The following is a 25,985-nucleotide window of genomic DNA, read 5'->3' on the forward strand; positions in this document are numbered from 1 at the left end:
CAGACAGACAGACAGACAGACAGACAGACAGACAGACAGACAGACAGACAGACAGACAGACAGACAGACAGACAGACAGACAGACAGACAGACAGACAGACAGACAGACAGACAGACAGACAGACAGACAGACAGAGAGAGAGACAGAGAGAGAGAGAGCGAGACAGAGAGAGAGTTAGAGATAGTTTGAGAAATAGTTTGAGAGAGAGAGAGTTAGAGACAGAGAGTTAGAGAGACAGAGAGAGAGTTAGAGAGAGATAGTTAGACAGTTGGAGACAGAGTTAGAGAAATAGTTAGTTAGAGAGAGTTAGAGACAGAGAGAGAGTTAGAGAAATAGTTATGCTTATTTATTTCCCTTGTGTACTTTAACCATTTGTACATTGTTACAACACTATATATATATATATATATATAATATGACATTTGTAATGTCTTTATTGTTTTGAAACTTCTGTATGTGTAATGTTTACTGTTAATTTTTATTGTTTATTTCACTTTTGTATATTATCTACCTCACTTGCTTTGGCAATGTTAACACATGTTTCCCATGCCAATAAAGCCCATTGAATTGAATTGTTAGAGAGAGACAAGGCAAGAAGGGCATTCTATGCCATCAAAAGGAACATAAATTTCAACATACCAATTAGGATCTGGCTAAAAATACTAAGAACACCAAATAATGCATGCAGAGCAGAATTAGGCCGATAACCACTCATTCTCATAAATCCAGAAAAGAGCCGTTAAATTCTACAACCACCTAAAAGGAAGCAATTCCCAAAACTTCCATAACAAAGCCATCACCTACAGAGAGATGAACCTGGAGAAGAGTCCCCTAAGCAAGCTGGTCATGGGGCTCTGTTCACAAACACAAACACCCCCCACAGAGCCCCAGGACAGCAGCACAATTAGACCCAACCCAAATCATGAGAAAACAAAAAGATAATTACTTGACACATTGGAAATAATTAACAAAAAAACAGAGCAAACTAGAATGCTATTTGGCCCTAAACAGAGAGTACACAGTGGCAGAATACCTGACCACTGTGACTGGCCCAAACTTAAGGACAGCTTTGACTATGTACAGACTCAGTGAGCATAGCCTTGCTATTGAGAAAGGCCGCCGTAGGCAGACATGGCTCTCAAGAGAAGACAGGCTATGTGCTCACTGCCCACAAAATGAGGTGGAAACTGAGCTGCACTTCCTAACCTCCTGCTCAATGTATGACCATATTAGAGAAGCATATTTCCCTCAGATTACACAGATCCACAAATAATTCAAAAACCAATCCAATTTTGATAAACTCCCATATCTACTGGGTGAAATACCACAGTGTGCCATCACAGCAGCAAGATTTGTGACCTGTTGCCACAAGAAAAGGGCAACAAGTGAAGAACAAACACCATTGTAAATACAACCCATATGTATGCTTATTTATTTTCCCTTGTGTACTTTAACCATTTGTACATTGTTACAACACTGTATATATATATAATATGACATTTGTAATGTCTTTATTGTTATAAAACTTCTGTATGTGAAATGTTTACTGTTAATTTTTATTGTTTATTTCACTTTTTTATATGATCTACTTCACTTGCTTTAGCAATATTAATACATGTTTCCCATGCCAATAAAGCCCCTTCAATTGAATTGAATTGTTAGAGGGAGAGAGAGTTGGAGAGAGAGTTAGAGAGAGATAGAGACAGAGAGAGACCGAGAGAGAGACAGAGAGAGTTAGAGAGATTTAGAGAGAGAGTTAGAGAGAGAGTTAGAGAGAGATAGAGAGAGAGAGAGAGACAGAGAGAGAGACAGAGAGAGTTAGAGAGATTTAGAGAGAGAGTTAGAGAGAGAGTTAGAGAGAGAGAGAGAGAGAGACAGAGAGAGACAGAGAGAGAGACAGAGAGAGTTAGAGAGATTTAGAGAGAGAGTTAGAGAGAGATAGAGAGAGAGAGACAGAAAGAGAGACAGAGAAAGGTAGAGAGATTTAGAGAGAGATAGAGAGAGAGAGACAGAGAGAGAGTTAGAGAGAGATAGAGAGAGAGAGACAGAGAGAGTTAGAGAGATTTAGAGAGAGAGTTAGAGAGAGAGTTAGAGAGAGATAGAGAGAGAGAGACAGAGAGAGACCGAGAGAGAGACAGAGAGAGAAGACAGAGAGAGAGACAGAGAGAGACAGAGAGAGTTAGAGAGAGAGTTTGAGAGATTTAGAGAGAGAGTTTGCAAACACCATTGTAAATACAACCCATTTTTATGCTTATTTATTTTCCCTTGTGTACTTTAACCATTTGTACATTGTTACAACACTGTATGTATATATATATATATACAGTATATCACAAAAGTGAGTACACCCCTCACATTTTTGTAAATATTTTAGTATATCTTTTCATGTGACAACACTGAAGAAATGTTAAGTAGTGAGTGTACAGCTTGTATAACTGTGTAAATTTGCTGTCCCCTCAAAATAACTCAAACTAACCCAAACACACCTCCAAGACAACCACTGCCTTGCTAAAGAAGCTGAGGGTAAAGGTGAATGACTGGCCAAGCATGTCTCCAGACCTAAACCCTATTGAGCATCTGTGGGGCATCCTCAAACGGAAGGTGGAGGAGTGCAAGATCTCTAACATCCACCAGCTCCGTGATGTCGTCATGGAGGAGTGGAAGAGGACTCCAGTGGCAACCTGTGAAGCTCTGGTGAACTCCATGTCCAAGAGGGTTAAGGCAGTGCTGGAAAATGAGGGTGGCCACACAAAATATTGACACTTTGGGCCCAATTTGGACATTTTCACTTAGGGGTGTACTCACTTTTGTTGCCAGCGGTTTAGACATTAATGGCTGTGTGTTGAGTTATTTTGAGGGGACAGCAAATTTACACTGTTATACAAGCTGTACACTCACTACTTTACATTGTAGCAAAGTGTCATTTCTTCAGTGTTGTCACATGAAAAGATATACTCATATATTTACAAAAATGTGAGGGGTGTACTCACTTTTGTGATATACTGCATATATATAATATGACATTTGTAATGTCTTTATTGTTTTGAAACTTCTGTATGTGTAATGTTTACTGTTAATTTTTATTGTTTATTTCACTTTTGTATATTATCTACCTCACTTGCTTTGGCAATGTTAACACGTTTCCCATGCCAATAAAGCCCCTTGCATTGAATTGAGAGAGTTAGAGACAGAGAGAGAGTTAGAGAGAGAGAGAGAGAGAGAGAGAAAGACAGCTGTGACAACTGGGTGACTTCTGCATTAGCAAAAATAGCGGTTAAGTGGCTCGTGTGCTGCAAACGCACGCCCACAGCCTATACATTTCCCCCATCTTTGATCATCATGACTATTATTATCTATTACTCCTCTGCTGTGTACAGTAGATAATGTTAATCTGCATCACATCATGTTCTGTTTGTCTCTTAATAGGACAGAACAACAGAACCATGGAACGGAATCATTATCTTTATGTTCCCTCCTAATCTCTCCATCCTCTGACACCTTCAGAAGGATCCTTGCTATGGTTACGGTGCATGATGCTCATTGTCGCTGTGTTTCATCACCACCATCACCCTCGGCCCAGTTTACGATGCATCACTAATCACTTACCCTGTTTGTTTGTTTAAAATGTTCATGGTTATAATCAGGTGTGATAAATGTGGTAGGCCTAAAGATCATCAGTTGCTCGTTCAATGGGAGAATGAAGCTATTTAACATGATCATAGAAGACCCAGCAAATGTCCCTACCACTGGCCAATGTCATCATCTGCAATGTTAACCACTGTCCATCTGAAAAACTTTAGGTCTGAATACCAGCTTTTTTTTTTTTTTGGGGGGTAAAATCCAATACCTACCAAGCACACTTCATAAATAATGGTCAGAATTTCAATATTATATCTAGCTATTGACATGGTTGAAATTGAAGGTGTTCTGGAGAAAATTGGTTTGAACAAAAACCTGGAGCTGTGTTCGAATACTCATACTAACCGCACTCACCGTACTATTTGTGATGTCATTTGAGTATGTAGTATGATTATTGGTAATCGTATGGATATAGTTATAATATGCCAAAAGCAGTGGACACTATTTCCGTGCTTTTAGGGCCCATAATGCAATTCTTCACGAAAATGGGCATGGCTTCACAACATTTTCAGATTTGAAGAAAGTCATTGGTACAGATACAAATTGATTGCTTTAAACCAATTATGACAAATGTTAAGAAAATGTTAGCAATGTATAAAGTAATGACTTTTCAAGTAAGTTACATTACACATTATGTTAGCTGACAATTTGTTAGCTACGCTATCCTTACGAACAACATAGCTGTAAAAGGTCTGGGTGTAGCTGGTGCAGAGGAGTCAGGCGCAGGACAGCAGAGGTGAGTAACACACGTAATTCTACTCAATTTTACTCACCGAACAGGAGGAAACATACACCCTCACGTCCTTGGCCAAGGTGGACCACCAGTACTTCCCACATAAGACAACGCATCGTTTGACCGGTGCCAGGATGACCAGAGGAGGGTGACATGTGGGTCTAATAGATCATACGGTCGCGGACAGCATACTGGAACGTACAGACGCCCAGCTGGACACTGGGGGGAGTGGGCTCTGTACGTAACTCCCGATGTCCGCGTCCAGCTCCCACACCACCGGTGCCACCAGGCAAGAGGCCGGAAGTATGGGGAGTGTGATCCATGGACCGCTCCTCTGTGTCATACATCCGGGACAGTGCGTCTGCCTTAGCGTTCTGGGAACCTGGTCTGTAGGACAGGGTGAAAACAAAACGGGTAAAGAACATGGCCCACCTTGCCTGGCGAAGGTTCAGTCTTCACGCCGCCCGGATGTACTCCAGATTGCTGTGGTCAGTCCAGATGAGAAAAGGGTGTTTAGCCCCCTCAAGCCAATGTCTCCACGCCTTCAGAGCCTTGACAACAGCCAACAGGTCCCTGTCCCCCACATCATAGTTTCGCTCCGCCGGGCTGAGCTTCTTCGAAAAGAAAGCACAGGGGCGGAGCTTTGGTGGCGTACTCGAGCGCTGAGAGAGCACGGCTCCTATCCCAGCCTCGGACGCGTCCACCTCCACTATGAATGCCAAAGAGGGATCCGGATGGGCCAACATGGGAGCCAGGTGACCAAAAGCCCTGTCCGCCCCAGCCGATCACCGCAGTCGCACCGGTCCCCCCTTCAGCAGTGAGGTAATGGGAGCGGCTACCTGACCAAAACCCCGGATAAACCTCCGGTATTAGTTGGCAAACCCCATAAACCGCTGCACTTCCTTTACCGTGGTGGGAGTCGGCCAATTACGCACGGCTGAAATGCAGTCACTCTCCATCTCCACCCCTGAAGTGGAAATGCAGTACCCTAGGAAGGAGACTGACTGTTGGAAGCACAGACATTTCTTAGCCTTGACGTACAGGTCATGCTCCAACAGTCGACCCAGCACCTTGCGCACCAGGGACACATGCTCGGTACGTGTAGCGGAGTATATCAGAATGTCATCAATATACACCACTACACCCTGCCCATGCAGGCCCTGGAAAATCTTGTCTACAAATGCCTGGAAGAGTGATGGAGCATTCATCAACCCGTACGGCATGACGAGGTCTCATAGTGCCCTGAGGTGGTACTAAATGCCGTCTTCCACTCATCCCCCTCCCGGATACGCACCAGGTTGTAAGCGCTCCTGAGATCCAATTTTGTGAAGAAGCGCGCCCCGTGCATTGACTCTATCGCACTGGCTATGAGAGGTAGCGGGTAGCTGTACCTCACAGTGATTTGGTTGATACCTCGATAGTCAATGCACGGGCGCAGACCTCCAACCTTCTTCACAAAAAATAAACTTGAGGAGGCAGGTGAAGTGGAGGGCCGAATGTACACCTGCCCCAGGGATTCGGAGACATATGTTTCCATAGCCGCCGTCTCCTCCTGTGACAGAGGATACACGTGACTCCTGGGAAGTGCTGCGTCTACCAGGAGATTTATCGCACAATCCCCCCATCGATGGGGTGGCAATTGAGTCGCCTTCTGTAATTAGAGCCAAATCTGCATATTCAGAGGGGATGACGGTGCAGACCTGGTCTGGACTTTCCACCGTAGTAGCACTGACGGAAACCCCTATGAATTGTCTCCTTGTGACCCTCCTGCGTAACCATGCCCAGTGGAGCGGTGGCCTCCCTAATTAGCCCTGACCCTAATGGTCAACTATCTAGGGCGTGCACAGGGAAGGGCATATTCACAGGAACAATGGGGATCCCTAAACTATGGGCAAAGGCTCTGTCAATAAAATTCCCAGCTGCGCCTGAATCTACGAGCACTTTATGCTGGGAATGCGGGGAAAACTCAGGAAAATTTATAAACAAAAACACGTGAGCAACAGGAGGCTCTGAGTGATCCTGGTGCTGACTCACCTGGGGTGACACGAGAGTTCCCTGCCTGCCGTCTCGACTCCCAGAGGAACCCCCGCAGCACCGACCAGCAGTGTGCCCTCTGCGGCCACAGATGGTACAGGGAACGGCCCCTCCTCCGATCGCCCTAAGTGCAGCACCTCCCAGCTCCATGGGCGTCGGAGCGGTGGTGCTGGGGGATGGAACTGACAGGCCCCGATCCAGACGTCGTCTGCGGGTAGCCAGCAGGTTATCCAGCCGGATGGACAGGTCCACCAGCTGGTCAAACGTCAGAGTGGTATCCCTGCAGGCCAACTCCCGACGTACGTCCTCGTGCAGACTGCACCGGTAGTGGTCAATCAGGGTCCTGTCGTTCCATCCCGCGCTGGCGGCCAGGGTCCGGAAGTCCAAGGCGAGCTACTGTGCGCTCCTCTTCCCCTGCCTCAATTGGAACAGACGTTCATCCGCCGCTCTACCCTCAGGCGGGTGGTCGAAAACTGCCCGAAAGCGCCGGGTTATCTCTGCGAAATGGTCCAACACCGCCTCTCCTTCCCCCCATACGGCTTTGGCCCACTCCAGGGCTTTCCCTGAGAGACAGGTGACGAGGGCGGACACGCTCTCACGTCCCGTAGGAGCCAGGTGGACGGTCGCCAGGTAGAGTTCCAGCTCGAGTTGAAACCCTTGGCATCCGGCAGCCGTCCCATCATACTCCCTCAGGAGTGCGAGCCGAATCCCACTGGGACCGGGTGAAGGAGGGATGATCGGTGGTGGCTGTTGTAGTGGTGCCGGTGGAGGCACTGGCAGAACTCCTCCTCTCTCCCATCGGTCCATCGTCAGCAGCACGCAATCCATGGCGGTTCCCGAGATGTTGCAACATGGTCGCATGCTGTTGTACGCGCTCCTCGACCGCCAAAGGGAGGGCGTCTGTTCTTGCTGACTCCATTCGTCGTGGCGCGTGTTTCTGTTAAAGGTCTGGGGGTAGCTGGTGCAGAGGAGTCAGTCGCAGGACAGCAGAGATGAGTAAACACACATAATTTTACTCAAGACTTTCAAATAAAGTCGATAATACCGAGCCCACAAATGGACTGTAAATACAACAAACAAACACGCACAAAAACCATGGGGAAAACAGAGGGTTTAATAATGAACATGTAATTGGGGAATTGAAACCAGGTGTGTAAAACAAACACAAAACAAATGGAAAATGAAAAGTGGATCGGCTAGAAGGCCGGTGACGTCGACGTCCGAACTCCGCCCTATAATGGAGAGCGACCGACTTCGGCGGAAGTCGTGACAATAGCATTACAGCAGTAATATGTACTGGTATGTTATCTTGTTACCTGACGTTAGTTGGCTACTAATGCATCAAACTTGCAAGGGAGTATATTAACTACAGTGCCAGTCAAAAGTCTGGACACACCTACTTATTCTAGGGTTTTTCTTTATTTTTACTATTTTCTACATTGTAGTGAAGACATCAAATCTATGAAATAACACATATTTGTGAGACGCAGGGTAGGTGAACAGATGATCTCTGCATGTGTGGTTTCCACCGTGAAGCATGGAGGAGGGGGTGTGATGGTATGGGGGTGCTTTTCTGGTGACACTGTCAGCCATTTATTTAGAATTCAAGGCACACTTAACCAGCATGGCTACCACAGCATTCTGCAGCAATACGCTATCCCATCTGGTTTGCGCTTAGTTGGACTATCATTTGTTTTTACACAGGACAATGACCCAACACACCTTCAGGCTGTGTAAGGTCTATTTGACCAAGAAGGAGAGTGATGGAGTGCTGCATCAGATGACCTGGCCTCCACAATGACATGACCTCAACCCAATTGAGATGGTTTGGGATGAGTTGGAACACAGAGTGAAGGAAAAGCAGCCAACAAGTGCTCAGCATATGTGGGAACTCCTTCAAGACAAGCATTCCTCATGAAGCTCGTTGAGAGAATGCCGAGAGTGCGGAAAGCTGTCATCAAGGCAAAGGGTGGCTACTTTGAAGAATCTAAAATCTAAAATATTTTTCGAATTTGTTTAACACTTTTTTTGTTACTACATGATTCCATATGTGTTATTTCATAGTTTTGATCTCTTCACTATTATTATACAATGTAGAAAATAGTCAAAACAAAGAAAAACCCTTGAATGAGTAGGTGTGTCAAAACCTTTGACTGGTACTGTATATGCTATCTAACTAACTGCCCAATGTTTATTGAATTGATTATTCACGTCATTCTTAGCTGTGCATTCTCAATGGACATTGTTAATTCTGGCTATCTACTACGATTTCAGAGTGCTCTCGTCTGAGTGTGCCAGAGCACAGAATGAATTGAATTTACAAATGCTCAACATCCATTGAATAGGGCCGGTGTCAGTAAACATGGGCAAAAAAAGCGTAGCTAAATTGTTGCCAGCAGCACAGTTACAGTCACCAACTCTCTGGATAACATAAAAATAGCCTAACCAGCTCTTCTAGGGCGAGTAAAATGGTCAGAGTGTGGTGTTCTCTCGTTGGTATCTGTAAGTAGCTAGCTAGCAGTTAGCTTGGGTGCTTGACTGCCATTGTGAGGTCAGAAAGCTCGGATCAACCCTACTGCTCGGCCAGAGCGTCCAGTGTGCTGTCTGAACGCTCTGAATTTACGAGCTGACAATCTGACAACACTCTGGACTTACTCTGGCACTCCAGATTGAATTTATGAACACATTTGTTATGATACCAAGTTAACAAGAGGTTGCATAGCAACACCATCAACTTCTGGAAGACAGGTTCAGTGCTAGTACGCTCAACTGAAACGGCAGTACTAAAATGAACTAATAGTATATAGTATGTAGTATATACTCATTAAGTATGTAGCAGAGGTAGGACCAAGTCATTGTTTTACAAGTCACAAGTAAGTCTCAAGTCCCAAGTCAAGACAGGCAAGTCCGAGTCAAGTCACAACTCAAGACCGTCAAGTATCAAGTCAAGTCTCAAGTCCTAAACTTTGAGTTTCGAGTCCTCAACAAGTCATAATGTGCTCCTCACCAAATGTAATACCATTTCATATTTTCAATAAGAGCAATAGTTAGTATATTACATTTATGTAAATCATGAAGGCGTTTATAAATATCTACATATTATTACTTTCCAAATAAACGTTATATTTCCATGGAAATACATTGGTAGCCATTAGACAGACACACACACCCCAATAGTGATCGACTATCGAGGATCGCTATGTGGCGCAATCGGGGGATGTAGGCTTACACACAATCGCCCAACCTTAACACACACACTCTCTCTCTGTGGTTACAGTAGGCTCAAGTATGTCAATGGTTTCAGGAACAGCAGTAACATCAGGCAGGATTTAGGCTACCAACTGCCTGGCCAGTTGTTGCTCAATCTTGGGTGCAACGATCACGTTCCCGCACTGACTGACTGTGTGGAGGCTCATTGACTTAACGTTACATTAGCCTACATGCTACAATAGTACAGTTATAAATATATAGCTGTCGGCTATATTAGCCACGACTTACCGTTCTTTGTGCAGCTTCAAATGTCGAACAAAGTTGGAAATTGTTGCGCCTCTGTCTGTAATTTTCTTCCCACATATTTTACAAGTTACAATCCGTTTTTGTTGATACAGTGTTGTCTTTATATCCGAAAATAATAATTTCCAAGGGCTCCATCTGAATTCACTCCTCAACGTTCCTCTGCACTGCCACACACAACTTTTTCTCAGCTGACACAATTTGATTGGCTGCTGTCTGATTCAAACTGTAATCCGTTAAATGAAGAGTTGATGCGCTGAACACTTTTTTTTAATGGCATAATTTTTTTATATTTGGGCTTGAGGAAGGAATCAAGTCAGGTCAAGTCATAAGGCTCAAGTCCAAGTCAAGTCACGAGTCATTGGTGTTAAAGTCAAAGCCGAGTTGCAAGTCATCATATTTGTGACTCTAGTCTGACTCGAGTCCAAGTCATGTGACTAGAGTCCACACCTCTGGTATGTAGTATAGTGTATGTCAGTATGGGTATTCGAACACAAATGATCACATTTGTTATTGTTGAAAAATAACTCCACACACACACACACACACACACATATATCCTGGACACAGTTTGTTCTACCCACTCCCTCTCTCTCTCTGAAGCCCAAGCCTAGCTCAAAGCCAGGATGGCCATTAGCTGTCTTGCCAAGGTTGTCTTTTCCCAATTTAAGGTTAGACACTAAGCTCTCACCTCTGGCCTAGCTGCCTCAGGTAAATCTCTCTTAATATTAGCAGCCTGCTGAGTCCCTGGCTGGTTGGTGTAGGAGGGGTTGGAGGGCATACAGCCATGCTAAACTGGGACTGAGACTGTGGCAGTATCTTTCTCTCTCTTCGTTCTCTCTTCCACTATATTTCTCTTTATTTTTCTCTCCCTCTATCTTTCTATCTTTCTCTCTTTCTCTCTTCCTTTATCTATCTCTCTCTTTCTCTCTTCCTGTATCTATCTATCTCTTCCTCTATCTTTCTCTCTTCCTTTATCTATCTCTCTCTTTCTCTCTTCCTGTATCTATCTATCTCATCCTCTATCTTTCTCTCTTCCTTTATCTATCTCTCTCTTTCTCTCTTCCTGTATCTATCTATCTCTTCCTCTATCTTTCTCTCTTCCTTTATCTATCTCTCTCTTTCTCTCTTCCTGTATCTATCTATCTCTTCCTCTATCTATCTCTCTCTTTCTCTCTTCCTGTATCTATCTATCTCTTCCTCTATCTTTCTCTCTTCCTTTATCTATCTCTCTCTTTCTCTCTTCCTGTATCTATCTATCTCTTCCTCTATCTTTCTCTCTTCCTTTATCTATCTCTCTCTTTCTCTCTTCCTGTATCTATCTATCTCTTCCTCTATCTTTCTCTCTTTCTCTCTTCCTTTATCTATCTCTCTCTTTCTCTCTTCCTTTATCTATCTCTCTCTTTCTCTCTTCCTTTATCTATCTCTCTTCCTCTATCTTTCTCTCTTTCTCTCTTCCTGTATCTATCTATCTCTTCCTCTATCTTTCTCTCTTTCTCTCTTCCTTTATCTATCTATCTCTTCCTCTATCTGTCTCTCTTTCTCTCTTCCTGTATCTATCTCTCTCTTTCTCTCTTCCTGTATCTATCTATCTCTTCCTCTATCTTTCTCTCTTCCTTTATCTATCTCTCTCTTTCTCTCTTCCTGTATCTATCTATCTCTTCCTCTATCTTTCTCTCTTTCTCTCTTCCTGTATCTATCTCTCTCTTTCTCTCTTCCTGTATCTATCTATCTCTTCCTCTATCTTTCTCTCTTCCTTTATCTATCTCTCTCTTTCTCTCTTCCTGTATCTATCTATCTCTTCCTCTATCTTTCTCTCTTCCTTTATCTATCTCTCTCTTTCTCTCTTCCTGTATCTATCTATCTCTTCCTCTATCTTTCTCTCTTCCTTTATCTATCTCTCTCTTTCTCTTTTCCTGTATCTTTCTCTTTCTATCTCCCTATCTTTTTCTCTTTCTTTCTCTCTTTCTCTTTTCCTGTATCTTTCTCTTTCTCTCTCCCTATCTTTTTCTCTTTCTTTCTCTCTTTCTCTTTTCCTGTATCTTTCTCTTTCTCTCTCCCTATCTTTTTCTCTTTTTTTCTCTCTTTCTCTTTTCCTGTATCTTTCTCTTTCTCTCTCCCTATCTTTTTCTCTTTCTTTCTCTCTTTCTCTTTTCCTGTATCTTTCTCTTTCTCTCTTTTTCCCGTATCTTTCTCTCTTCCTATCTATTTCTCTCTCACTCGCTCTCACTCTTTCTTTCTCTCCTTCCTCCTAGGGATCTCTCTACGGTGACATGCTTTAGTTATCATAGGATCACCATCTGTTGTTTCAACCCCCTGCAGGGACCTAGCGGTCAACTGGCCAAGAGGACCTCTGGCCAACCATGAACTTAATAATGGCTTGAAAAAGTCAGTGTGTGTGCGTGCGTGTGCATTTGTGCATGCATAGTTGCTTGTGTTTGGGCATGTGTATTTTTGTTATTTTATTTTCAAAATCCTCAGGAGAATACAGTGTATTTAGAATTCAGCTGATGGCTTTTCATCTCCGTTAATTTATTTCCACGCTGGTCTCCTGATGATGATTGTGATGTCCTCTCACTCTGTTGTCCACGCGAGGCCACTGGGGCTGATAGAGGGGTCCTTCTAGCGCTCTTGTGCATGGCTCGACATTAACGCTTGTCCAGGACAAGTTTTAAAAAATGGTCGGACAATAAGATTTAAGTTGTCTGAATAGACAAGCATTCCAGGCGACTACCTCATAAAGCTGGTTGAGAGAATGCCAAGAGTGTGCAAAGCTGTCAAGGCAAAGGGTGGCTATTTGAAGAGTCAAATATAAAATATATTTTGATTTGTTAAAAATAAAATTGGTCACTGCAAGATGCCAAATGTGTTATTTCATGGTTTTGATGTCTTCACTATTATTCTCCAATGTAGTGAAAATAAAGAAAACCCCTTGAATTAGTAGGTAGTGTACATGAATAAAATAGTGAGTGAACTACAGTGCCTGTTGCACACCACGCATCACCCACCTTGAATCTGAACATAGGCACATATAATTTTGAAACAACTTAATCATAAACGTAATTGTTTAAAACCTGTACGTTTTATGTTTTTTTACAAAGCATGTCTTACCTTGCTTCAAAGTAGCCTAGCCAAAATACGACCATAGAAATGTTCAGGGAATTATTTTATAAACACTTAAATGCCATTGAAACTAGCATTTCTCTCATGTTCTATTGGTTTTCAAAACAACGTTCTTTAAGCCCTGTTCACACTGCAGGCCTTAATGCTCAAATCAGTTTTGTTTTTCAAATGCGTTTTGGAATACTGACTGTCCAAACAGCAACCCACGGGGCAGACATCAGTTCAACGTATATTTTTGATTTACATTTGGTTGAGTTGTCAACTAACCTAAATTCAATGTGAAATCAACAACCATTTTGAATCAAGTTAAAAGTTGGATGAACAAAATAAAATGTTCTGTTACGATTACTTTTTTCAAATCCAATTTCCCAAATTGATTCAACGTCATCACATCGTTCCCCCCCCCCCAAATGACATAGAAACAACATTGATTCAAACAGTTTTTGCCTCTCAGGAATTTACATGTGATCAAATTGGACTTGAACGTGTTCAGACTGTAGTCATTTGCTGACAATGGCATTTGTACAGTGGCGTAGAATGATCGGTGGTGGTGCTTATGCTTCCTATCACTCAGACGTTGTTGTGTAGCAAGCTAAGGTGACAACAATACCTGCAATGGAAGTCTCCCAGTTGCTTTGAATGTTCAAACTCATAGTTTAAGAACACTTTTATAGAGTGACTGAATGCACCGATTCCGAATGCATTTCTCTGTTACTCATGAAGAAATAGAGATTTCAGTCTTGGGGGTGTGGTTACTGATGTTTCCCCCATGAGACACCATAGTAACAAAGCCAATAACACTTCCAGAAATTTTCCAGAATGAATTTAAGATATCTCAAGAAATCTGTTATTAATTCTGACGTTTTTGCCGAGAAGTTTTAGTCACACAGTTTTACATCTAGTGTTTGGTGCAGTATTTGTCAAGTAAAACATGTGCGACATGTTGTCCTATGTAAACAAAGTCAGATCCATTGTGCTGATGGGAACATCTATCTCACTGTCTGTGTGTTCTGGATTGGATAGAGTGCAATCACCGCAGCTGTGTATCCTGTGTCAGTGGGCAAGTGAGCATTGTGGAAATCAAAACCCAAGCAGCTGTTCTCAAATCTCACAAAACTCTGTTTTGGGAGACACTGACTTTTGACAAATGTGCCTACTTACACTTTTTAGAACATTTTGGCATTGGAATAAATGTTTCTGACTTATATCGATGTCACATATGCTGTTTTCAACTAAAGAAGTTGGTTCCTGAGTTCAGTTCTGCTTTAAAGATCCAACTTTCAAAATAAGTTATTTTAAGCTAGCCACAGCAATCAATTAGCTAGCTTGGTAGATGTTTAGCTTGCTAGCACATTCACAATTATCAAGCTACCTAGCTACTACATGTGCTTGTCAAGCTGTCAACAGAGTAGCTAGCAAACAACATGGAATGCCAAATAACAGTCTAAGAATACTTTAGGGCAAACTTGAAGATTCAGACAAGTCACATGGTCAGGAATCGGATTTCTTTGAAGGTGGTTTGAAATGTGGTTTGAAATATCTGATTCCATGTGCCTTTTGGCTGTTCAGACTGCATTAAAAAGATCAGATTTGAATCGGATATGCAATTGTTTTGATTTGAGTCACTTCAATCTGCCAGTGCGAACAAGGCTTTATTGTCCAGCAGCCAAAGGCACAATCCTAGTCATATTAGTGACCTATGCTAGTTGATGCATCTTTGGATTGCTTCATTTCTACAGATTTTTCCATCTCTGTCACATGAAAACATTTGTGCATGTGGTAAGGTACAGTACGCTTTTGAGAACAGTGTTTTCCCGCTAATTGCATTTTGGAACATTTGCATGTAGCCCACAGCCATGTGCGCATTGCTGAGCTTATAATATGAAGATAGAAATGATGACAATTTTAAGCTAAATGGTCTGATCTGTTAGATCAGCCTTGTTGCTTTTACATTTTTTGGGATGTGCAGTGGTTGTATGAATTTTTGATCTATCGTCCCAGAACTGTCCCAGAGTCTGTTTTGAACCATGCTAGGCATATTGTTTTGAGACAGGCTTGAATATGCAAAGAGACTACATTTTTGTCTGATTCTCTATGGTAAAAAGCTAGTAATGCATTTCATTTTTTGAAGTGTTTCCTTTCAATCATGTAAACATTGTGTTACAGACCTTTATTGGGGGACTTGCGCTTTCGGACAAGTAAAAAATATGTCCTACTTATCAAAAGTACAAGTGGCAAAAAAGTGAATGTCAAGCCCTGTTGTGTCATTAGTACCACCACAGACATAGTGCACACAAGGTGCTTGAGGTGCTTAAAGTACTTGAATTTGGCACTCTGAAAAAAAAGTAAAAATAAAAATACCCTGAAAATCAGACATTTTCTCAAGTTAGTACTTGAAAAGTACTTGAACTAAAATGAGAGGAGAACAGAAAATTATAAAATATGTTAATATGAAAAATATTAGAAAAATGTATAGGTCTTTCTTGCGCATTAATTTCCAGGCAGACTGAGTTTTATTTTCTCACGTGTTTGGCGTTCTGGTTGCCAGGTGAACTCGCTCATTCCACCCACACATGTCACTCAGCGAGGGAGGTACAGAACTGACTGATTAAGCGTCGCCAAATGTCACATCGATAGCTAAATGCAAATGTAGATTCAATTTTTCCTGGCAGGATATTTATGTTTACGAAAGAGTTTTGCCAGACCCAACCAAGGATGTAGTGGAGGTTAAATGCACGTAGATGCTGCTTACTCACCTTTTTATTTTGTTAATGATTATTTACCCACTTATTATTGCGTTCCCAGCATTGATCAACATGCAGAAGGCTTCTTGTTCTGAGTTCTAATCCCGCCTACCTCTGAGAACGAGTGGAATCATGAGTTACGTTCGCCTGCTGCCCAGGATTTGCCTTGTTAGCAGCGCATTCATTCACCACTCTGTCCAACCGGAAACTCCGCCCACGATAGGCCGAGAGGTGAAAAGAACTGCCTCAGCCCAGACCTACAGTACAGTGGCAAGTAGCTGAGAGACATCCCTCGACTCCTGCCGTGTCAGCAGACATCCCCAAACAAACTTCCCCTGACTCTCTAAAAAACGAGGGTACATCTGGTCTTGGGGTCTGGGACCCATGTGGGGTCCCCTGAGAGAGTCTTTAATCTTATCAAACACATTAATAACTTGTTTCTCTTCAATTGGGTTGACAATGCAACATTTTAGAGTCAACTAAGGGCCTTTTATGCTGTCAGAAATCACTTTTATGTTATTATGTGTTATTATGTGTTGGGACAGCCTGTGGGACCTAAAATTGAGTGAAATATGAAGACAATTTTATATTTTGTACACTGAACAAAAATATAAACGCAACATGCAACAATTTCAAAGATTTTACTGAGTTACAGTTCATATATTACAGTTCATATAAGGAAATCAGTCAATATCATCAGTCCTGACTTACCACTCATGTATGTAGTAAATAAGTAGTGAAACACATATTATTGAGTAGAACTTGTAAGGTAGTGATGAATAGTAAGTTAGTTTTTTTCCCACGAGGTTGTGGCGATATACTGCCATCTGTTGGCGACTAGAAACAATTGCATAATAGGAACTATTACAAATTGATGGCCTTGAAAATGCACATTAGTGCTTGAAAAACTATTTGAAAGTCCTTGAATTTGACTTGTCTGTATGAATCCTGCACAGAGTACCAAAACAGATCTTGTTCATATGAAGAGAAAGACATTTTGATTAATTCCATCTCAGAGAGTTCCCGAGTGTTCCACGAGTGCCCTGATGCCACAACAAAGTAAGGTGCTCCTTGTCCCTTTAGCACTCTAAATGATGACAGTAAGAGTGCAGGAGACTTACACTTTCTCAATTAATCTTTCCTTGATTCATTGCCTCATCCTCATATTGGAGGAGAAAGTCCAAGGTCCCTCCACTCAGATGCTCTTCTCCATTGCATTTTGAGAAGTAGATGAGTAGAGAGCATACGAGGAATCAAGGAGAGATGACTTGAGTAAGAGCTCCAATTTCCCACAGTTCATACAATACCTTATGACTGAAAGTTTTCAGTTTTTTTTCCCCCATGAAGAACATGTATCCACAACATCTTTTGTGAGTGTAGAAGATAAAATGATTCCTCCTCTGTCCTTCTCAAATCTAACAATCTTATTGAACAAAATAATGATTTCATTGTGAAAAGAGAGAATATTTTCTGGACAGGGAACTAGAGGACAGACAATTGCGGTGCACTTTTTGAGAGGGATGACATTGCCGAGAGGATCCACCTTGGACAAGGAGAAATGATGATTGTTTTGTTTTGCCCCCCTTGTTAGTGCACTTTTGTGGACTGAATGTTCTGCACAGGGGTTTGACTTCGACTTAGTATGTTTTTCTCATGAGAAGAACCACAAGTCATATCATGTCATAGCATGCTGAATCAAAACACAAACTCTCGAGAGTTGTCTATGTACAGTATGTGTGTGTATATATTTGTGTGTGTATATATTTGTGTTTGTGTGTGTGTGCGCATATGCGTGTGTGTGTGAGTGAGATAACAGTCGGCCTCAATTGGCTCCCATGCTCGTGACCATCGTGTGACCTGCTGTTTGCATGGCATTACATTAGGCTTGAGCACCAGCGATCTTTAGCAATACAAATCCCGAACAGAAAACCCTCCGAAAAAGCCCAGTCCTTTTGTGCTATAATAAAATCAACAAAGCCACAGCAGTATTTTCCAGCTGTAGCTGTACCACTGTATCACTGTTCACGCCAAATGCCCAGCAGGAAACTCCAGTTGTCTTCTGAGACTTTGAATTTGTCCAAAATGGCACCCAACTCCCGATATAGTGCACTACTTTTGACCAGGGCCTCAGTGCCCTATGTAAGGAATAGGATATGTATCCGGGTTTAGTTTGAATCAAACCACGGGGTAGTAGATGCAATGATTTTATCATCAGCTCGGATACATAACTTGAAAAACATCCTCTCTTTCCTAGAGGAGATTAGCAGTTCTGACACACAGGTGACAGCGCCTTCATGAGTTAGTTGACATGTAATATAGTGAGCATAATGACTGGTATGTATTTCATCCAGGGGTTGAAGACCAGGGTCATTATAATAGGCTAATAAGCTGGTTTTGGTATGAAAACAACAGATAAGGAGGGATAAAAAGCCAAAAATTAGAGAAGAGAATGTAAGCACAGTGTAAAACGCCTGGCAACGCAGGGAAATTGTCACACCCTGATCTGTTTCACCTGTCTTCATGATTGTCTCCTCCCCCTCCAGGTGTTGCCCATCTTCCCCATCATCCCCTGTGTTTTTATACCTGTGTTCTCTGTTTGTCTGTTGCCAGTTCATCTTGTTTGTCAAGTCAACCAGCATTTTTGTTCTCAGCTCCTGCTTTTCTCAGTCTCTCTTTTCTCGCCCTCCTTGTTTTGACCCTTGCCGGTCCTGACTCTGAGCCCGCCTGCATGACCACTCTGCCTGCTCCTGACCCTGAGCCTGCATGACCATTCTGCCTGCTCCTGACCCTGAGCCTGCCTGACTACTCTGCCTGACCCTGAGCCTGCATGACCACTCTGCCTGCTCCTGACCCTGAGCCTGCCTGACTACTCTGCCTGTCCCTGAGCCTGCCTGACTACTCTGCCTGACCCTGAGCCTGCCGACCTGTACCTGCTGCTGACCCTGAGCCTGCCTGACCACTCTGCCTGACCCTGAGCCTGCCTGACCACTTTGCTTGCTGCTGACCCTGAGCCTGCCTGCCGACCTGTACCTGCTGCTGACCCTGAGCCTGCCTGACCACTCTGCCTGCTGCTGACCCTGAGCCTGCCTGCCGACCTGTACCTGCTGCTGACCCTGAGCCTGCCTGACCACTCTCCCTGACCCTGAGCCTGCCTGACCACTCTGCCTGACCCTGAGCCTGCCTGCCGACCTGTACCTGCTGCTGACCCTGAGCCTGCCTGACCACTCTGCCTGCTGCTGACCCTGAGCCTGCCTGACCACTCTGCCTGACCCTGAGCCTGCCTGCCGACCTGTACCTGCTGCTGAGCCTGCCTGACCACTCTGCCTGCTGCTGACCCTGAGCCTGCCTGACCACTCTGCCTGACCTTGAGCCTGCCTGACCACTCTGCCTGCTCCTGACCCTGAGCCTGCCTGACCACTCTGCCTGTCCCAGACCCTGAGCCTGCCTGACCACTCTGCCTGCTGCTGACCCTGAGCCTGCCTGACCACTCTGCCTGACCTTGAGCCTGCCTGACCACTCTGCCTGCTCCTGACCCTGAGCCTGCCTGACCACTCTGCCTGTCCCAGACCCTGAGCCTGCCTGACCACTCTGCCTGACCCTGAGCCTGCCTGCCGACCTGTACCTTTGCCCCACCTCTGGATTATTAAACCATTGTTAATTCAACGTTGTCTGCATCTGGGTCTTACCTTCATACCTGATAGGAAATAAGCCCCTTTTAGGCTGGAAAAGCAGCGCTGGAAAGACAAGCTATTACAGTTACAACATCAGGCAGTGTTTTCATAAACTTCCTGACACCCGAGTTCTGCCTGCCTGTCCCCTCTGTCACTGGGCTTGGAGCCATGACAGGCATAATATTGTTTTATTTCTCTCTCTCTTCAATGCTCCGGATGAAAGAGGGCTTATCTGAAAGTTTTACCCCGGCTCTACACACATACTGTATGTGTACACTCACAAGCATGCACAAACGTAATGCTTTTTGTCCTCAGGACATATGTGCGTGGGTGGGTGGGTGTGCAAATGTGCATGCTGCTTATGTGCATGTGCTTGTGTTTTGAACATACTCCCATCACTGTTACTAGAGAGTGTCTGCTTACAGTAATATGGACCTGGGTAATAGAGGGTAAGTCCCTGTCTGTAACGCTACACTCTTCTGAAGTAGTTATCACAGCCAGCCGTACCTCTGTGATTGTGTCCCGAGGCATTGTGTGTGTGTGTGTGTGTGTGTGTGTTTGTATATGTGTTTGTGTGTGAGTGTCCTTAGGAGCCAGCTGTCTCAGCTAGTTGGTCACACTTAGTATGATTATGGGGAGATTTAAGTCTCACTCACAAATAGAGAGAGAGAGACAGAGAGAGAGAGAGAGAGGTGTGTGTACAGTGTAAATATGCAGTGCACATGTCAAGGACAGTGTGTTTGTGTATCTGTCTGTATTTAAATAGTGCTGTATTATAACATTAACAACTGACACACATCCCCTGAAGCACAGGTTTCTGGGTTATGCATTGTGCTATGAGATCCTGTTGCTCCCCCAGTCCATTAATCATCCATGCACGACATAAAACACAATCACACCAGTCATGACTAGCAAGTTGAAAAAGTGACCTTATTCATTCATATACTGTAATGGACAGCTGGCTGGAGGGAATAGAGTCCTTGGTCGCGAGATGGATAATGAACCCTAACTGTTTGCAGCACAGTTTGTTTGATTTGGTGTTTGTGCGTGCGGGCTGCGTGTCGTGTGTGTGCGTCTACCATATATTAGTCCATTAAGGGTGTGATCCAGGGCCCTTTAATTTGCCGGCGGGGCTCTGAAATGATGCGTAAATTAATTGGTAATTGATCCCTAGATGATGAATCTAGGATCAATCATTGTCGTCCTGCTGTCGGGGCCAGAGGCTATTTGATTGGTGATGCTGTCGATACCTGTAATGCCATTCACTTCTATTGACCTTTCTCTCCCAGGCTTGTTAGAGGTAGAGAGTAGTGTAGAGCTCTGGTCGTTATGGCTGGGGTCCAGAGGCTGTGTGTGTGTGTGTGTGTGTGTGTGTGTGTGTGTGTGTGTGCGTGCGTGCGTGCGTGCGTGCGTGCGTGCGTGCGTGCGTGCGTGTGTGTGTGTGTGTGTGTGTGTGTGTGTGTGTGTGTGTGTGTTAGAGCTCGCCAACAGGGGACGTTGAGAGCATCACACTGCATGTGAGAGTTACCTCAAACTGCTGTTTTCCCCACAATGGTTTGTTTATTATGTTTGTTATATATTCCATTCTATTTATACTTCCTACTCTCTCATTGTTATTGGGTTGCTATGAGGGTAAATGGAGGCAGACACTACATATCTAAATGAAACCTCATAAATTATTCCTCCACTAAACTTCCCATTGTGCCTTTCTCTCCCTGCCACTCTCTATCTCACTCTCCATCTCTCTCTCTCGTTCTCTCTCTCTATCTCTCTCTCCCTGCCACTCTCTATCTCACTCTCCATCTCTCTCTCTCGTTCTCTCTCTCTATCGCTGCATATATCTTTTTTTCTCTCTCCCTCTCTCGCTCTTTCTCTCTGTGTTGCAGAACTTTTTGGACAGTTCTGAGATTCTAAGTGTAGTTCTGAGAGTCTAAAAGAACAGAGATGGAATAGTACAATGGAAAGGGAAAGAATGATAAGTATTGGATCTGCTCTGCTACATGGTAAAATCTACTCCGTAGAGTTGTTTTGCAGTTACCATGGGTTCCACTTCTATCCCCTAGGAGTCATCTTGTCAGATAGGAGATAAAAGCTTTTTTTCATTCCAAGTAGCTCTCTATTTCCTCCTCCTTTCAGTTTTCAATTTCCAGTCCAGATTGTATGTTTTCTCTGAAAACATTTTAACCAGTATGTTTCTCCTCAGTAATTGCGAATGCTTTACCAAAGTGAAGTAACCAAGCAGAGATAGGCTAGATGCATTAGCACAGGCTTTTTAGGACTATTTCTGTCATCATGAGTGGTCAATTTTACTAGTACTGTGTGTGTGTGTGTGTGTGTGTAACTACTACCGTAACATGAAATGCAATTACTACTAAATCTCAGGTACGCTAAAAGCATATCACCAAGTCATTGTCTCTCTGACCCTCATTGACGTCTTTACTGCTGTGTACAAACATGTGACAGTATCAATATACCGTACTGTATGTTGCTCTGGAGAAGAAGATCTGCTAAAGGACTACGGTTGCAAAGGGTCAGAAATGTTCCAGTAAATCTCTGGGAATTCTTGGTGGCATATTTTGCTTAATCTATCCCCAATTCAATCAACCCTCTGCATGCACAGTGCATTCTTCCATCACATGTACAGCTGATTCTCAAGATCTTGCACACTAATGAGATGCTATGGAGTCCACACTATACACTGTTTGAGCCAAGGACTACATGCGTTCTGGTTGGTTTTGTTTACAATACTGGTTGGGGTGAATATATTTTACATGACATACATGTTTTTTTGTTAACTAGTAAATAGTAGCCTACAGAAAAGTGTGTTTAAATCATTTCTATGTTAACAATTTCTGCTAGTTAGTTTTTGCTACCATGTGGGTTTTAGCCTGCTTGAGCCTGCTAACTGGGGCAGCAAGTAGCCTTGTGGTTAGACTGTTGGACTACTAACCGAAAGGTTGCAAGATCTAATCCCCGAACTGACAAAGTAAAAATCTGTTGTTCTGCCTCTGAACAAGGCAGTCAATCCACTGTTCCTAAGCCATCATTGAAAAACTGACTTGCCTAGTTAAATAAAAGATGTTTCATTTTAAAACATGTATCTTACAAAAGAGTTGTTAAATCTAACTGCTTAAATATTTACCTGTACATGGATTTATTTATTTTTTTACAGGAAAATGCCACGGCACTATCTGACGTGTGGAGACATTTCACTGCAGCTAATGTAGAAGGAAAAGCTGTGTACATTTACAAATACTGTGCCAAATCACATGTGAAGAATGCAACAAAGATGCAGAATCATCTGGCCAAGTGCATAAAGTTCCCTCAGCGCTTGCAACAAGGAACCTCTGACAAAAGTCCCTCTACTTCTATTAGTTCCTCTACTAGTTCCTCTACTTCTATACTTCTATGTGAAAATGATGAATCAGACACCTTATCGATAGCAACAGCTCATGGTCCTCCTGGAATCAGATTTATTTTTGACTCAATGGAGGAACGTAGTCAGAGAAATTCTGATGAATGTCTTGCTCGAGCTGTGTATGCAACTAGTTCACCTCTGATGCTCACAGGCAATGTGTGTTGGAAGAAATTTCTGAATGTTCTTCATCCAGCATACACCCCTCCAACCAGTCATTGTATTTTATTTATCTGTTATTTTACCAGGTAAGTTGACTGAGAACACGTTCTCATTTGCAGCAACGACCTGGTGAATAGTTACAGGGGAGAGGAGGGGGATGAATGAGCCAATTGTAAACTGGGGATTATTAGGTGACCGTGATGGGTTTGAGGGCCAGATTGGGAATTTAGCCAGGACACCGGGATAACACCCCTACTCTTACGATAAGTGCCATGGGATCTTTAATGTCCTCAGGGAGTCAGGACACCCATTTAACGTCCCAGCCGAAAGACGGCACCCTACACAGGGCAGTGTCCCCAATCACTGCCCTGGGGCATTGGGATATTTTTGTGTTTGTTTTTAGACCAGAGGAAAGAGTGCCTCCTACTGGCCCTCCAACACCACTTCCAGCAGCATCTGGTCTCCCATCCAGGAACTGACCAGGACCAACACTGCTTAGCTTCAGAAGCAAGTATGTAGGGTGGTATGCTGCTGGCGACATGCTTTATCTACAAATTTGCTGGATGCAGAGTTCAACAGAGTTCAAATGAAGGTCAAGCAAATCATAGAGAAAGCAGACTGCATTGCAATCATATCTGATGGGTGGTTGAATGTTCATGGGCAAGGAATAATTAACTACATAATCTCCACCCCTCAACCAGTATTCTACAAGAGCACAGACACAAGGGACAACAGACACACCGGTCTCTACATTGCAGATGAGCTGAAGGCAGTCATCAATGACCTTGGTCCACAGAAGGTATTTGCACTGGTGATAGACAATGCTGCGAAGATGAAGGCTGCTTGGTCTAAAGTGGAGGAGTCCTACCCTCACATCACACCCGTTGGCTGTGCTGCTCATGCATTGAATCTGCTCCTCAAGGACATCATGGCACTGAAAACAATGGATACACTACACTACAAGAGTGCCAAGGAAATGTTTAGGTTTGTGAAGGGTCATCAAGTTATATTAGCAATCTACCTCACCAAGCAAAGTGAGAAGAATAAGAGCCCCACATTGAAGCTGCCCAGAAACACCTGTTGGGCTGGTGTTGTCATCATGTTTGATAGTCTCCTGGAGGGGAAGGTGTCTCTCAAAGAAATGGCCATATCACAATCTGTCGATATGGACAGCCCCATCAAGAGGATCCTCCTGGATGATGTATTTTGGGAGAGAGTGGTAAGCAGCCTGAAACTCCTGAAACCTATAGCAGTAGCCATTTCATGGATTGAAGGAGACAATGCCATCCTGTCTGATGTTCAGACTCTGCTTGCAGATGTAAGAGAAGAAATCTGTACTGCCCTGCCCACTTCACTGTTGCTCCAAGCAGAGGAAACTGCACTTCTGAAATACATCAAAAAGTGTAAAGACTTCTGCCTGAAGCCCTTACACGACGCAGCTTACATGTTGGACCCCAAGTATGCTGACAAGAGCATCATGTCTAGTGCAGAGATCAACAAGGCCTATGGTGTCATCACTACCGTGTCTCGCCACCTTGGCCTGGATAAGGGCAAGGTTCTTGTCAGTCTGGCGAAGTACACTTCCAAGCAAGGGCTTTGGGATGGAGATGCAATATGGCAGTCGTGCCAACATATCTCATCAGCCACCTGGTGGAAGGGATTTTGTGGATCTGAGGCTCTTACCCCTGTTGCCTCCATCATCCTCCAAATCCCACCTACATCAGCCACCTCAGAGAGCAACTGGTCTTTGTTTGGGAACACACACACCAAAGCATGCAACAGGCTGACCAATACAAGGGTTGAAAAATTGGTGGCCATCCGGGCAGATGTGAAGCTTTTTGAGCCTGACAACGAGCCATCCTCAACAAGGTTGGAAAGTGACAGTGAAGTTGAGGCCTCAGTGTCTAATGTTCAAGAGGTGGACATTGAGGTCTTGGGAGAAGACTGGGGCCTGAGAGGAAGACAACCAAAGCTTTAGACTATCATATTACAGATGTATGTTGAAAACATTTTTGGGAGATGTGATGGATCATTGGGGATCATTCAATATGCACTTTCTTTTGTTGTTCAGTAAAATCATCCCATGTGAAGAGTCAACTCATTTAATTAATGTTCAATTCGTAACTAAAATGTTTGTTTTATTTCTATTGGAAGGATTTAATAATTTGCGATTATTTCTACTTATGATAAGGTAAAATATTTATGTTTCTGTCTCCATGTGATATGGTAAATATATCCAATGCAAAAAACATCTACATTTAAATTGTATTAATTTTAATGTGCATATATTTCCATTAATTCCCATACATTCCCATTAATTCCCACGGAAAGTTTCCACCTCTGAATATTCCCCAAAATGTGCAACCCTATAAAGGACTGAAATGTAATAGCAATTAAGTATTCAGCTATATGGACATTCAAAGTTCATTAGAGAGTAATTAATGAACAGAGTCAGCAGGAACCAACAGAGAACAACAGAGAGCACTAGTCTACCTGGGGTGGCAGGAACTCTAGTGGGTGGCAGGTAGCCTAGTGGTCAGAGAGTTGGGCCAGAACCCAAAGGTTGCTAGATCAAATCCCTGAGCTGACAAGGTAAAAATCTGTTGTTCTGACACTAAACATGGCAGTTAACACACTGTCCCTAGGCTGTCATTGTAAATAAGAAGTTGTTCTGAACTAACTTGCCTAGTTATATAAATAAAAACAAGACCTTCAGTAAAACCAATCTTCAATTATGATCATTAAATTGTATATGAATACAAAAGCAGTGAATGTTCTACAATGCTCTTTGTAACTTGACTTGAGTACGAATAACATTGTTTTTAATTTTTCACCTTGTAAAGAACATTGTAGAATGTTATCTGCTGTTGTATTCATATTGTGTTGATGACCCATTTAAGATAATAGGTTGTCTGAGTGAACATTACCATGAAAATGTGACAATGTTGTT

This window comes from Oncorhynchus nerka, linkage group LG4, assembly GCF_034236695.1.
Source record: "Oncorhynchus nerka isolate Pitt River linkage group LG4, Oner_Uvic_2.0, whole genome shotgun sequence".
NCBI lineage: Eukaryota > Metazoa > Chordata > Actinopteri > Salmoniformes > Salmonidae > Oncorhynchus > Oncorhynchus nerka.